This window comes from Mus pahari, chromosome 15 (assembly GCF_900095145.1).
Source record: "Mus pahari chromosome 15, PAHARI_EIJ_v1.1, whole genome shotgun sequence".
In the NCBI taxonomy this organism is placed as follows: Eukaryota; Metazoa; Chordata; class Mammalia; order Rodentia; family Muridae; genus Mus; species Mus pahari.
The window spans coordinates 1,586,171-1,600,355 of NC_034604.1; the positions used below are offsets into that span (position 1 = coordinate 1,586,171).

At 44.8% G+C, this 14,185-nt stretch overlaps 1 protein-coding gene across 1 annotated transcript in view; it reads left to right on the forward strand.

The window, feature by feature from the left end:
* Positions 1–14,185, forward strand: part of Svil (supervillin) — a 186,262-nt gene that overhangs the window by 52,616 nt on the left and 119,461 nt on the right. The window lies entirely within an intron of this gene.

Sequence of the window (14,185 nt, forward strand, 5' to 3'; positions counted from 1 at the left end):
GTGTGTGTGTGTGTGTGTGTTTGGAGTGTGTGTTTGGAGTGTGTGTGTGTGCAGATGTGCACACATTCTTTGTTGAGTCAGAGTTTTCTGTTTGTTTTCTAGCCAGCCTGGAACTTACTTTATAGCTTAGTTACCAAACTGTACTCAGATTTTTAAAGTTATAGAGTGCCATTAGCTAAAAGTTCTTCCTTTTCTTCTTTTTCTTGTCTGGGATATGGACAATCTACTACTAACAGTAAAAAAATTATATTTTGTTTTCTCTGATTGAGTTGGCATGGAACAAGAGAATGCTCTCTTTTTACTAGCGTCAGTTAAGACCTCCTGGCACAAGAGGCTGTGTGTGTGTGTGTGTGTGTGTGTGCATGTGTGCGTGTATGTGTGTGCGTGTGTGTATGTGTGTGTGCGTGTGTGTATGTGTGTGCGCGTGTGTGTGTGTATGTGTGTGCGTGTGTATGTGTGTGTGTGTGCGTGTGTGTGCGTGTGTGTGCGTGTGAATGCGTGTGCGTGTGTGCATGTGTGTGTATGTGTGTGTGTGTGCGCGTGTGCGTGGGTGTGGGTGGGTGTGTGAGTTGTTTAGTTTTGACCTATGACCTGGGAGTTGCTTTGCTGTATTTTCTTGTACAGGTTGGAAATATATATATTGGTAGTTTTAAGAAAAAAAAAGCTCCTAGTATTACTTTCTTTCAAATGTGACTATTCCAGAATAGGTGTCTTAATTTATTCTAGAACACAGGTTCTCAGGGTTTTAAAATGTATTATTATGAGAAAATGAGGATTGACAAGATGGGTAAAGGAGCCTACCCTCCAGCCTCCTGACCTACTTGGTGGAAGGAGAGAACTGACTCACATGCTGCCTTTAGACCTCACATGCTCATCATGGCACACAGATACCCATACAGGTATGTGTGCACCTACACAAATAAAGTTGATTTTGTGTACTACTCTGTGAGCCATGCTACTGTTGTCTTCATAGAAGCTCTGACTTTAAATCTGGGGTGTGCTCTATAACTGTATCCTTAGAAGTGGGTCTTTCTGAGTAGAACTGTGGTCCTCAAAAAGCTTTGACTGCCTGTAACTTAAACTTTTTAGGTTTTAATATAAACTCATTGTACAGGCTGGTTCCAAACTCATGATCCTCCTGCCTCACTCATTGTCATGAATGCTGGGGTTATGGGTATATTCCATCAAGCTCATCTTTCTTTAGACTTTTTATAAAGGAACAGAGCCATTTAAAGCCAGAGCTTCTGCGAAGACAACAGTAGAATAGCTCACAGAGTAGTACACAAAATCAATTATACTGTGAAACTTTATTTGTGATGGTGCCCGCATACCTGTATGGGTATCTGTGTGCCATGATGTGCATGTGAGGTCTAAAGGCAGCATGTTGCTGCTTTGCCTTTTATTTTTTTTTCAGTTCCTTTAGGACTTTAATATCTACCAACTTACACTCTCAGGATCGTGGAATGCTTATCTGGGAGGAACTTGTTGACCTTTGATCGATAATTTGGGGCTGTGCGCTAAGGAATACTTTCAATTGCTTGATCTCTAAAGTGTAAAAGAAAGTGCTACGGAGAGGAAGGGTTGGAAGTCTCTTCTGGGGGACTGAGCCTTGGATCCAGGCTGCAGCAGGCCTCAGCATGGCCAGGGCCAGCCCAGGTCAGTGTCTTACCGCCTGGTTCTTTTCGGAGCTGCTGCGGGTGGCAGGTGCTGCTGACGGGCAGCTGCCTTAATGGAGGAGTTCTGATCCATCTGCTCCGGGTGGATCTATGCAAATTGCTTTGTTTCTCAGAAACCTTTTATTTGTCTTGGGTAGCCAGGCCTCTAATGTGGGTGGTGTGCGCTGTCTTGCCTTGTTTGGACGCTTGTGTGAAGCCAGTCTGAAGCCTGTGGGAGGCGTCAGTGTACAGAGGAAGGGTGTACTCACCTGTGTGGACAGATGGCTGAGGTGAGGTGAGCTGGTACTGTGACAAGACAGCAGAAGAGGCCAGGTGGGGGAACGGGGGTTGTCCCAGGCAGGGCCTTGAGCTGGGTTTCTTCTGGTGTTACCCCTTCTTATGCCTGTCCAGGACAGCTAGATACTGATAATGACCTTGGCTTCTGGACAGTCAATTAAACATGCCACTAAAATTCTTAAGTAAACTTGTATGTCTGCCTTCCCCCCTGAATCCATCCTCTCCCTCCCTCCCTTCCCCTCCTCCTCCTCCCCCTTCTTCCCTCCCCCTTCCCTCCCTCCTTTCTTCTCTCTATCCCTCCTTCCTTCCCCCTCCATTTTCTCTCCCTCCTTTCTATTCCTCCTTTTCTCTCCCTGCCTCCCGACCCTCTTTACTCCCTTTCTTACTTCTGTCCTTCCCCCCATTTTTCCTTCCTTCTGCTGTCAGCTGCCACAAACACCAAAGGTATCCAACTTTCTATCAGGCAAAATAAACCAGAATATAATCCTTCTAAAGGAATCCCTCTCCTTTAAAATCTTTTATTAAATCAATTTATCTCTAGGCCTAATATATAGTAATGAACAGGAAGAAGGCACTGTGGATGGCTATAAGGCTGGTTTGCAATTCTGCAAGGCTCTCCTGCATATCAGCCTCTTTGTCCATCTCCCACATAAACACACTAGGAACACTTACACACCCTGCCTATAACTGCATGTAAGACAGGCTGCACAAGCTTTGAAGGGCGAGCAGGATGTGCACTGCAGTACAGTAAGAGGTTGACTCTAAATTGGAATGGGTCTTAATGTTTCTCATTTCTATTTCTTTGGATTGTTTCACTAATTCTCATCGCTGGGCTTAAGACTTTTCAAACATTCTTTGGCCCTGGGAGGGAGTTGTATAACCATAAAACTTGAGAATCCTGGCCCTGGAATAAATGTTCCTTTAAAATACCAAGGACAGAAAATTGAACACAGCTGTGAAAAACAAAAAATAACATTAAAAAAAAAAAAAAAAAAAAAAAGCAGGGCGCTTGTTCCAGGCTGTAGGCATCCTGACCAACTTTTTCAGGGCTCTTGGACTGTGGCTCCTTCAAGATGGGAGACAGGGTGCTGCTGAGCCAGCACTTCCTCGGAGCTGTGCTACTGCTGGGTGGGGTGCAGAGTACCCTCCAATTCCTGATTGTGCTCTGCACAGGCTGTGGTCCTCCCTGCAGAGGATTGGGGTTTCTGGGTCATTTTGCTAGACAACATGAGTCCACAGAATTTGCAGTCCCTATTAAGTAACTTCAGGGCCGAGAGACAGCACCCAGGGTCAGAGGAACCTAAACATTTCCATCCTGCTCCTCTGGCCATGGGACTTTGTCCGGCATGAAGAGTCTTCTGAGTGTGGCCCTGAGGAAACGGACCTTCCCAGTCTCACCCCAGCCCAAGTGTGAAAATTAGGATGTTGGTTGTGCTGTGTGCCTGTTGGGCCCCTCTGTCTGGCCTTGTGGCTCTCAGGGTGTGTGCCCCATGGGTCCTAACCTTGAGGTGGCCTGGCATTAGTCACTTCTCTCTGTGTCAGACCATGTAACTATGATTGGTACTTCTTCCTTTACAAGATTAGATTACTGTCATTTTCATATCCTGGATGTCCCACTAGGGATTTCAGTGAATACTCCCCAGTACAGGAAACAGTCTCCTGTTTCTGGGGAGAAAAGAGTAAACGTCCTGCTTGGCCATGGTCTGAACACATGCGACAGCCCCTTCCCCCATCTTCCACCCCCACCCCACCCCACCCCCNCCCCCCTGAAAAGCAATCCTGCCTTCAGGACTAACCACATCAGATAGCTGTCCACAAAGGCACCTCTGTGAGCATGGTCCCCATAAGGTGTATTGGCTTAAGCTTTGCCAAGCCTGTAGGATAAGGATGCTTGGTGAAAGCCAGGGAGCTTCATGCTGACATCAGACTGTGGAATGAGAGAATTCTTCCCCAGCCAGGTGCTTTGGAAGGAGGCACTGATCTAGGCCTGTGGGGTCATCTGCCCAGAGCCAGCCTCGGGTTTGAAAGGGCACCCTGAAGGGCAGATCCGCCTTTAAATACTGATAGATAGGGTTTCTACAGGACATGTATTCATATATGGTTTCTCTCTCTCTCTCTCTCTCTCTCTCTCTCTCTCTCTCTCTCTCTCTCTCTCTCTCTGTCTGTCTTCCTCAGTTACTCTCTAGTTTTTGAAATAAGAATGCTCACTGAAGCTGGAGCTTACCAATTATGCTAGACTGACTGGCCAATGAGCCCAGGGGTCCTTCTATCTCTGCCTCTCTAGTTGTGGGTTTATAAGCTGTGTCTGGCTTTATGTTGGAACTGGGAAATCAAACATAAGTCCTCAGGTAGTTTATCAACTATGGCATCTCCCCAGCCCTAGGACTTATGCTATTATAGTCTTCAAGCAACCATTTATTGGGCCTATCTGCTAGGCACTGTTCTAGGTCGTGAAGTCAAACAACAGGCCACAAAGTGGAGAGATACGTCTGCCCTCATGTATGTCATGCTTCGCGAGCCTGTGCCTTGGTGGGGCCATGAACAGATGCATGGATGAGAGCGCATCCTAGGGAGGAGCTCATGAGGAACTATGGTCATGCAAATGTGTTTATTCTTTCCTCCCACACAATGGGCCTTTCACTTCTTCCACAGTATGGACCCTGTGTGATTTTCAGCTAATCCTCTGTTCTTTGTGTATGGTCAAGAATAATTCACTTGGTCTCAGGAGGACTCAGCTGGTAACTCCAGACCTTTGAAGGGATGATCTGCTCCACCAGGTCCTTGGGAGAGGGGAGTTGAAGTGTGTCTTGTTCTTGTCTCTTCCCCTGTGTATTGAGTCTCCTTTCTTCCCACTTGACTCATGGATTCCATCTCCCTTTCTTGGTCACCTCCTGTCCCTCACCACTGCCCTTGGAAGCTGTTGTAGTTCTGCTTTGGGGAATTTGAGATAGTACTTTGAGAATGAGTCTTGGCTCTTACAGAAGTAAATGCAGCCTCAGACTTCATCCAGACCAGTGATGTTCAGTGCCTAGACACAAATCCAATCTTCCCTAACAGCCAGGAAATGAGAACTCTAAGAAACTGAAATGTGTGTATGGAGAAACTAAACTTTCTCAGCTGCCTTCTATGTCTTCCCATTGCTTATTGTTCCTCACCTTGTACTGATGGGGACCTATGGTCCCAATACCAAGTTGAAGCCACAGGCACATGCAAGGTGTGACATTACACTGCCATAGAATGAGTGTGCAGTGGAGGGTCCAGTGCCATAGAATGAGTGTGCAGTGGATGGTCCAGTGCCATAGAATGAGTGTGCAGTGGAGGGTCCAGTGGTGTAGTAGACTGTACCACAGTGAGTATAGCTTCCTAGAATGGCTTTACAGTAGAGAGTCCATCTCTGCAGATTGAATGAACTGAGGAGGATCCAGCACTAGGATTACTGTACTATGGAGAATCCAGTGATATAGAAAAACTGTTCTATAGAGTGTCCAGTGCTGTAGGATTACTGTGAAATAGAAGGTTCAGTACTTTACATTGCACTATCATAGAAAATTGAGCACTGTTGAATTACTGTATTACAGAACGCCCACTGCTGTAAAATGATTGTACTGTGGAGTGTCCAGGATTGTAGGATGACTGTTTAATGGAGGGTGTAGCATTACAGAATGATTATGACTCCACTGATCCAAGGATGTAGAATGACTGTATCGTGGAATATCTAGCAATTTAGAATGAATGTATCATTAAGGATACACTCAGGAAAATGAATGTACTATGCAGGATCCCGCTTTATAAAATGATTGTAGAGTTGTGAATTCAGGATTGTAGAATGACTATGTTGTGGAGAGTCCAGATTTGTAGAATGGTGATATTGTGGAGGGTCCAAATATGCATAACAGTTTTGCTGCAGGTTCTGCTCTGCTAAATGACTGCACAATGGAGGGTCCAATCCTGTAGAGTGACTGTATAGTGGAGAGTCCAGTGCTGTTAACCATGCAGATCCAAAATGATAGAATAATAGTACTTTGCAAGATCCAGTGTTCTAGTGTTACTCTACTGCATAGTGCCCAGTGTTATAGATGACTATACTATGGAAGGTACAGTTATTTAAATTAACTGGGCTGTGGAAAATCCATCTCTGTAGAATGATGGCACTGAGGAAGGCCTCCTTCTATAAAATGACTGTACTGTCAAAAATCCAGCAGTGAAGAGTGGCTGTACTGTGTATGGTCCAGTACTGTGAAGGGTCCTCTGCTGCAAGATCACTGTACTCTATACTATCGAATGAATATATTATGAAGGGCCCATTGATATAGGATAAGTGTGATGTGCAATGTCCAGTGCCTTAGAATGACTGCATCTTGGAGTGTCCACCTCTGTATTGTCAATGGTCCAGCAGTGTAGAATGACTGTACTGTGCATGGTTCAGTGGTAGAATGATTTACTGTTCTGGATCAAGCACTGTAGAATGATTGTACCATGTAGCATCTAGCACTATAGAACTGTTGTGCTGTATATGTATATAGAATGCTTGTAATGTGGAGTGGCTATCACTTTATGATGGCTGTACTTTAGAGTATCCAGTGCTGTTGAATGACTGAACTGTAGAGGATTCAGAGGTGTATGCTTACTGTACTGTGGATGGTACTATGATATAGAATACCATTCTATGTAAAGTTTTGTACAATGACTTTTACGTGCAGGGTTCCTTGTTATAGAATTATTATACCATTGAATGTCCAGTGTTACTGAGTGACTCTAGCATGTATGATCCAGTGTTACGAATGTTCAGTGTTGTTGGGTGTAATGGTTTGTATATTCTTGGACCAGGGAGTGGCACCATCCGGAGGTGTGGCCTGGTTGGAATAGGTGTCACTGTGGGTGTGGGCTTAAGACTCTCACCCCAGTTGCCTGGAAGTCAGTGTTCCAGTAGCAGCCTTTGGATGAAGATGTAGAACTCTCAGCTCCTCCTGCACCATGCCTTCCTGGATACTGCCATGCTCCTGCCTTGATGATAATGGACTGAACCTCTGAACCTGTAAGCCAGCCCCAATTAAATGTTATTTTTATATGACTTGCCTTGGTCATGGTGTCTTTTCACAGCAGTAAAACCCTAACTAATACATTGGGTGACTATCATGCAAGTTCCAGTGTTATAGAATGAATGTACCAAGCAAGGTGCAGTGCTGTAGAACAAGAGTGATGTAGACTGTACAGTGCTATGAATGACTGTACTATGGAGAGTCCAGCAACGTAGAAAGACTGTGCCATGTGTGGTCCAGCTGTAGAATGACTTTATTGTGGTGAGAATAGTGCTGTAGAATTACTGTACTACAGAGTGTCAAGTACTGTGGAATTATTATACTATTGAGGGTCTAGCTTTATGGATTTAACCATACTCTTGGTTACCCTCATTGTAGGTTTATTGGGCTCTTGAATTGCCATGATGCACCCATCACATATTCTGAACAGGGTTCAGGTTGCAGAATGTGTGCTACCAGCTGGGTGGTGCACAAATCTAAGAGCATGCACCTCAGTCCCCCTGTATCCAGTATATATAAGGCCTCTGGTATTCTGGGTGTCTTAGTTAGGGTTTTACTAATGTGAACAGACACCATGACCAAGGCAACTCTTGTAAGGACAATATTTAACTGGGGCTGGCTTACAGGCTCAAAGGTTCAGTCCATTATCATCCAGGCAGGAGCATGGCAGCCTCCAGGCAGGCATGGTGCAGGCAGAGCTGAGAGTTCTACATCTTCATCTTCATCTGCTAGCAGAATACTGGTTTCCAGGCAGCTAGGATGAGAATCTTAAAGCCCAAGCCCACAGTGACACACCTACTCCAACAGGGTCACAACCTCTAATAGTGCCACTTCCTGGGCTGAACATGTACAAACCATCACACTGGGCAGCAGCACAAGTGCTTCCCTTTCCTGGCAGTCCTTGGGAGGAACATAGGTTTGTTGTGCTCTTCACTCAGTGACTGGTCATTTCCTGCTGGTATGTAGGCCAAGCAAGGGAAATCATGGTGGCGCTGTGCCTGGTGATGTTGGTAGCTCTGTAGAAAGGATAAGGCCGGACAAATCTTTGCTAGTGTAGGAAATCCTCACTCGTTTGGATATGCCTGTCAGCTTTGCCTCACTTGAGAAGAAGCTTTGAGGCTCTGCCATACCATGTCCACTGCTCCAGAGAGACAGAAAGTCCCTATTTTTAGATAGCTAACAGCCTAATTGGAGCATGTCACACTTTGTACATCTCTGGTTACTTGTAGGACTCTTACTCTGGTGTCCAGGAATGCGAGGCTGATCCAGCTGAAAGCCAGGCTATGTCCCTGGAGTCTGGGCCAGGCTCACCCCTGCAATCCCCTGCTTCATTTTGATCGTAAGGCCAGCACTGTCTGGGTCGAGCCTTGTGGCACAACCATTGCTCAGTAGTGGCCACTTGGGAGAATTGGCTGCATTGTTTGTCCAGCCCACTGACTTACAAATGACCCTGGAGTTCAAAAGGTCTTCATCTGTAGCCAGTTAAGTTTGTGAGACATTTTCAGAAAGATAGTACAGACTGACTGCTAACTGCCTGAATGACCGACAAAGCAAGGGCTTAACTGGAAACCATTATTACTGAAGACATTTGTCTTGTAAATACAGATGAATGGCTATGGTGTAGATGGCCACAGAGTTACACCCACACTGATGCCTGGATGTAGATGCTAGGAGACCATGAATATTCCTGTTAGAACCCTAAGCTCTTTGAAAAAAATGAATGAGTCCAAGTTTTATCTTGACACAGCAGGACTTCAGTTTTTCAGATATAAAAAGATCAGGGTCCCCTGCTCTTTGAGGACCAGGGAAGGCTTTAGTGGAATTTTAAGGGTGGTGAAGACTTTTCTGGGTGAGGAGGAGGGAAAGGCATTCACTGGAGACAAGGAATGCCTTACTATAGCAGTGTGGCCTGTGTGGCTGCTGACGGTTGTGTGCATATGACTTGGGGTAGTAGTGATGTGGCATGCTAATAAAGAGGTGTGAGGGTTCGTGTGAATGCCCAGTAGAGGTGTTTGCTCACCTTTGTTTTCTGCCAATAGGACTGTGCCGGATGATACCTGAGAAGTTCCTCCTAGTGCTCTAAGGACAAACAAGTTCTCTGTAATGAGATCACCCCTAGGCTAAGTGTAGTTTGTCAGGTATTTATAAAAGACTATGATTAGACCTCTTCTTTAGACAATTTAATGTTAAAGCTTGGCAGGCAAGGTGAAGAATAGCTGTTACCCACCCAGTAGCTGCAGTTCCTCACAGGTGCATCTGAAAACCAAAGCTAGTAGGAAAGCCAGGGCATGCAGGGCAGCTCTTGAAGGCCAGTCTGGAAGCAGCAGGCTGGATGGTATGAGCAGTGGCTTTGAGGAAGAGAAGAGCTTAGGAGGCGCCTGTAACAGTCCTGATTGACTCTGAGAGGAAATAGACAAGAAGCCCTCGGCCACACAGCAAGATTCTGCAGTTGGGGTGGACCTGCCTCCTAGGTTGGGTGACATCCTGGGAGGCTGGAGAGATGGCTCAGTGACTAAAGGGCTTGTTGCCTAAGTAAGTGTGAGAACACAAGCTTGGTCCCCAGCATCCATATGAGAAGCAAGCCACATTCACCTGTAACTAATGCAATATTAATTATCTGGTGGTTGCTACGCCCCTGAAACCCCTTAATATCTATCTGTGTGTGTGTGTGGGGGTGTCTCTGACCCACATTTGTTCGTATAATTCCCAATTAAAGACACAAAAACACTGTAAGTTTACACACAAACTGTAAGCCTAAACTGGGCAGGTTTCTAACCTATATCCAAACCACGGGCCCTGTGTCACTTGCAGTTTGAGTTACTCGCCCGGCTTGTTCTGTTCCATGTGTGTCCTCAGGACGAGCGTCTCTTGGCCAAGTGCTCATCATCCATCAGCCTCTTGGCAACTCCTCTCCTCCACTGTCTTTCCCTCCTTCTCGTGGTCTCTCAAGACCCATCACTTGATTCCATGTCCCACCTTCTTCTCCTCTGCCCAGTCATAAGCCCCAGCTGTTTATTGACCAATCATGGATCACTGGGCAGTATTCTTTACAGTACAGAGGTTAGTGCAGTGCCCCAAGATCAGGCTGCAGTCTGGATCAGGGCACAGAACTCAGCTTCTGAATACACAGTGCACAGAACAAATCCCAGCCCGGGATTGGGAGTGGAGACAAGAAGATTACTGGGGTTCGTTGGCTGCCAGGCTAGACAAAACAAACACAAAACCAGTAAGCTTTATTTTCAATGAGAGACCCTACCTCAAGGGAGTAAAGTAGAGAATGATAGGTGAGGGTACCTGAATTCCTTCTCTGATGTCTGTGTGCACTCATATGCACACACATATATATGCACACAGATATGTACATATACATAGAGTAATCAAAATAAAAAAGAATTAATACAAAGATGTCATGTCTCTTCAGCCAGTGTCTTCCAGTGGGAATGTCATATACAGATATTATGTCTGCTCAGACAGTGTCCCCCCAATGGGAATGCCATATAAAGAAATGTTATCACCCGGTGTCCCAGTGGGAATACCTTGCAAATCATGGAACAGGGTTGCAGCCAGGCCACTGCCATTGGCAAAGTCAGTAGATGAATGGAGAGTCGTGTAACAAGGATCCTCCTAGTTCTCTCTGTAGCCTGCTTACCACATCCTTAACCTGTAGTCTTCATTGCCTGTGTACTGCATCCTTAACCTATGGTCCTCACTGCCTGCATACTGCATCCTTAACCTATGGTCCTCACTGCCTGCGTACTGCATCCTTAACCTATGGTCCTCACTGCCTGCGTACTGCATCCTTAACCTTTGGTCTTCAGTGCCTGCTCTCTGTTTACACAATGTTGTCACTGTGGAAAGTCATGCAAATTAGATTATACATTAATAGTCTGAAATCAGCTTTCTTTTGCTCAGCTTGGCTCCTGGAATAGCATTCCAGGTTAATACATGTGCCAATAATTGGTTATTTTATTCTATTTATTAGTATTCCATGGTCTGGATATACCACAATGAAGATTTTATTTTTTGTTTATTTTTGTTTGTTGCTGTCCAGCTGCTCTAGGCTGGGCATGTTTGCTGTGGGCCTATTACTGAGTTCCTTATTCTGCACCAATGTCTAGTTTGCCTTTATGTTGCTGTATTAAACATTATGACCAAAGGTAACTTGGGGAGGAAATGTTTTATTTGGCATACACTTTCAGTTCAAATTTAACACTGGGGGAAGTTACTTCAAAACTGTGGAGGAAGGCGACCTTCTGGCCTGCTCTCTCTGGCTCCTGCTCAGCCAGCTTTGTCACATACAGGTAGTCCAGGCTAGCACTGGCCACTGCAGACTGGGACCTTCCACATCAATCAATGATCAGTTCCCCACCAATGTGGTCACAGCTAGTTCCATCTGAATTGAGACTCCCTCTTCCCAAGTGACTCTTGCTTGAATTGAGCCGACCATAGAACTGTCCAGAACAAACATGGGTCTGTGTACATGGAGGCCTGTCTTTTCATCAGTATCTTGAGATCTTGATGGCCATAGCTATGCAGTTGTCCTTAACATGGAAAAAGCCAATTCTTCCATATTTTTCCTTTTCATGATTTTTTTTAGCAAATTTCAGAATAAGCTCAAAATTCCTTTGTGTTTTTGATAAGAACTATATAATGCTTACCGATTCATTTGGTATTAATATCTTTATTATGCTGACATAGTCCATGTCTACTGATATGTTGAAATCATCTTGGATTTTTTTCAATGTTTTGTGGTTTTATCCCTGGTTTATATCTCAATATTTTACCTTTTTGAAATGCTGGCAAGTCGTATTTTACTTGTTCAATGTTCATTCTTGATATAAAGTCGGTATCATAAAATGCATTTTCCTTAGCAAGGCTGATCCTTGCAATATCCCATGACAGATTAGAATTTATAATAAAACAGATAGACAGTTTATCTACTTATTTTTGAACAGAGTTTCTTTGTGTAGCCCTGGCTGTCTTGGAACTCACTCTTTAGACCAGACTGGTCTTGAATTCAGTGAACCACCTGCCTCTGCCTCCTGAGTGCTGGAATCAAAGGTATGTGCCACCAAGCCTAGCTTGATGTATTCAGTAATAATCATTATTGTTAAAGGGGTAGTGATCAAGAACAGCGCATTGAGAAATGGTTACTTATCAAAGATGCTGCAAATACCTGAGTATAGTAAAATTCAGTTCTTAGCACTAATTTTAACTCACTTGAGTTTTACGTTGTCTTACAAAATTCTGTGGGATTCTGGATCTGGTGAGCATTTTCTGAATTAGCCCAAAACGTGAGGTCCTTGTTTTAAATGGATTGTATGATTAGAATTCATTGGGATCTAGATAATCAAAGTCAGAAAGGATAAAGAAGAGGCTAGGGGTTCCGCCTGCCTGACTCCAGATCCATCAGCTAGAGATTGTGGGGCCCCAAGCAGCAGCCCCAGCTCATGGGGCTGGGTGTCTACCCAGACACACTGGATCTTCTTGTCGGAAGACAAAGCTGGGTGGCAGCAGAGACCCAACATTCTTTCCCGTTTTCCTCATAGTTAACATATTCTTTTTAGAAATTTTTATTTATTTTGACTCTGGCTACAGAACAAGCTTAAAACTGCTCATATAAATATGTATAGCAAAGTGGGCACATTTGTGTACATCATCTCTAACCCTAGCACTTAGGAGCCTGAGGCAGGAAGTTTGTTGAGTTTAAGCCAGCTTAGCTTGCATAGTGAGTTCTAAACTAGCCTTGGCTCCCTAGCAAGAGTTGTCTCAAAAACATAGCAAACAAGCAACGTTCAAAATAGTCAGGGTTAGGAGATAGCTCAGTGGAGAAGAGCCATGCAAGGCAGGGGACCCCAAATCCTTAGAGCTTAGTGTGTGGCTTTTGTGGGTCCTCTAGCCTCAATGTTGAGGATGGAGACAGGCAGATCCAGGGAGTTCACTGGACAGGCAACCAGTCTGAAATAGAATAAGCTTCAAGTTTAGGGAGAGAACCTACCTGCCTCATGGCAGAAGGTCCAGAGCCATAAAGGCACCCGATGTCTTCCACTGACCTCAAATGCATGCAAATTGACATATATACCTGTGTATACACAGACACATACTGCACACACATCAGAGGCACTTAAACAGGATAAAATAAACCTAAAGATGAGGGAAACACTAAACGTGTGAGAGAGAGCATAAGATGTGGATTGCAACTCAAATTGGATGCCAAATTGTACTGGAAACATTTGTGTAATTGTCATCTGGAAGTGGATTAAAAATTGGCTTGACAAACTCTTTTAACCCTTAAACAAAACAGACTGAAGCCAGTGACCAATTGCTCCACCTCTCCAGGGTATCTGCTGTCTGTGTTTTAAATCAGCACATAAAAACCATATATATTTGTAAGGCTGTGGTGCTTTGATCCATGGATGGAGCCGTGATATTTAGCTTTTTCATCGCCACAGTCTCCTTTTCTCATGGCTGTAGCATTCTTTTGATATTTTAACCACACAGCACAGCACCCTCATCTTTTCACCTGAGCAAGGGCTCTTTCTTAGGGATCCATAATTTCCTGCAGGGTTAATTAGTGACAGGAATCCTGACCCTTGTTGTCAGCCCTCAGCCCTCCTGCTTGCTGCTGCAGCTGGTGGTCTGGGAACTTGATACTCAGAGGCGTGCCGGAGGAGGCCACACAGCACACAGCTTTGTTCTCAGCCCGAGACTTGAGGAGCTTTGAGATTTACGTGGACGCTATCTCCAACAATTAAGACTCACCCTTACCCTTGCAGCAGCGGGGCGTTTGCCTGGTAAGTACAGAGTTGCAGTATTTAGTTTTGGTGTTTAAAAAGTGCAAGTGGCTATTTAAGAAGTGGTTGCAATTGGTTTTTTCCTCCTCTGTTTTTAGTGGTTAAGGACTGTCTGGTGTTGTATCTTGTTGACTGGGAGGATAAACCTGGGTTGTAAGCAAAATGTTCACATAGCTTTACAAAATACTTCTGACAGTGCCGTTTTCTACTGATGGGGAATACTAGTCAGTGTAGAGAGGGCTACACTGGTACAGTTTGTAAAGGCTGGTGCTACCATGTGTGCGGTGTCACTGTGTGCCTGTCTGTCCGTGCGTCCTCTCTTTGTGTGGTGTTTAGGATCCGGGGTTTTGTCGTGGCATTTTGTTCATTCTGTTGGTTTAAGCCCTCAGGTGAGAGGCGT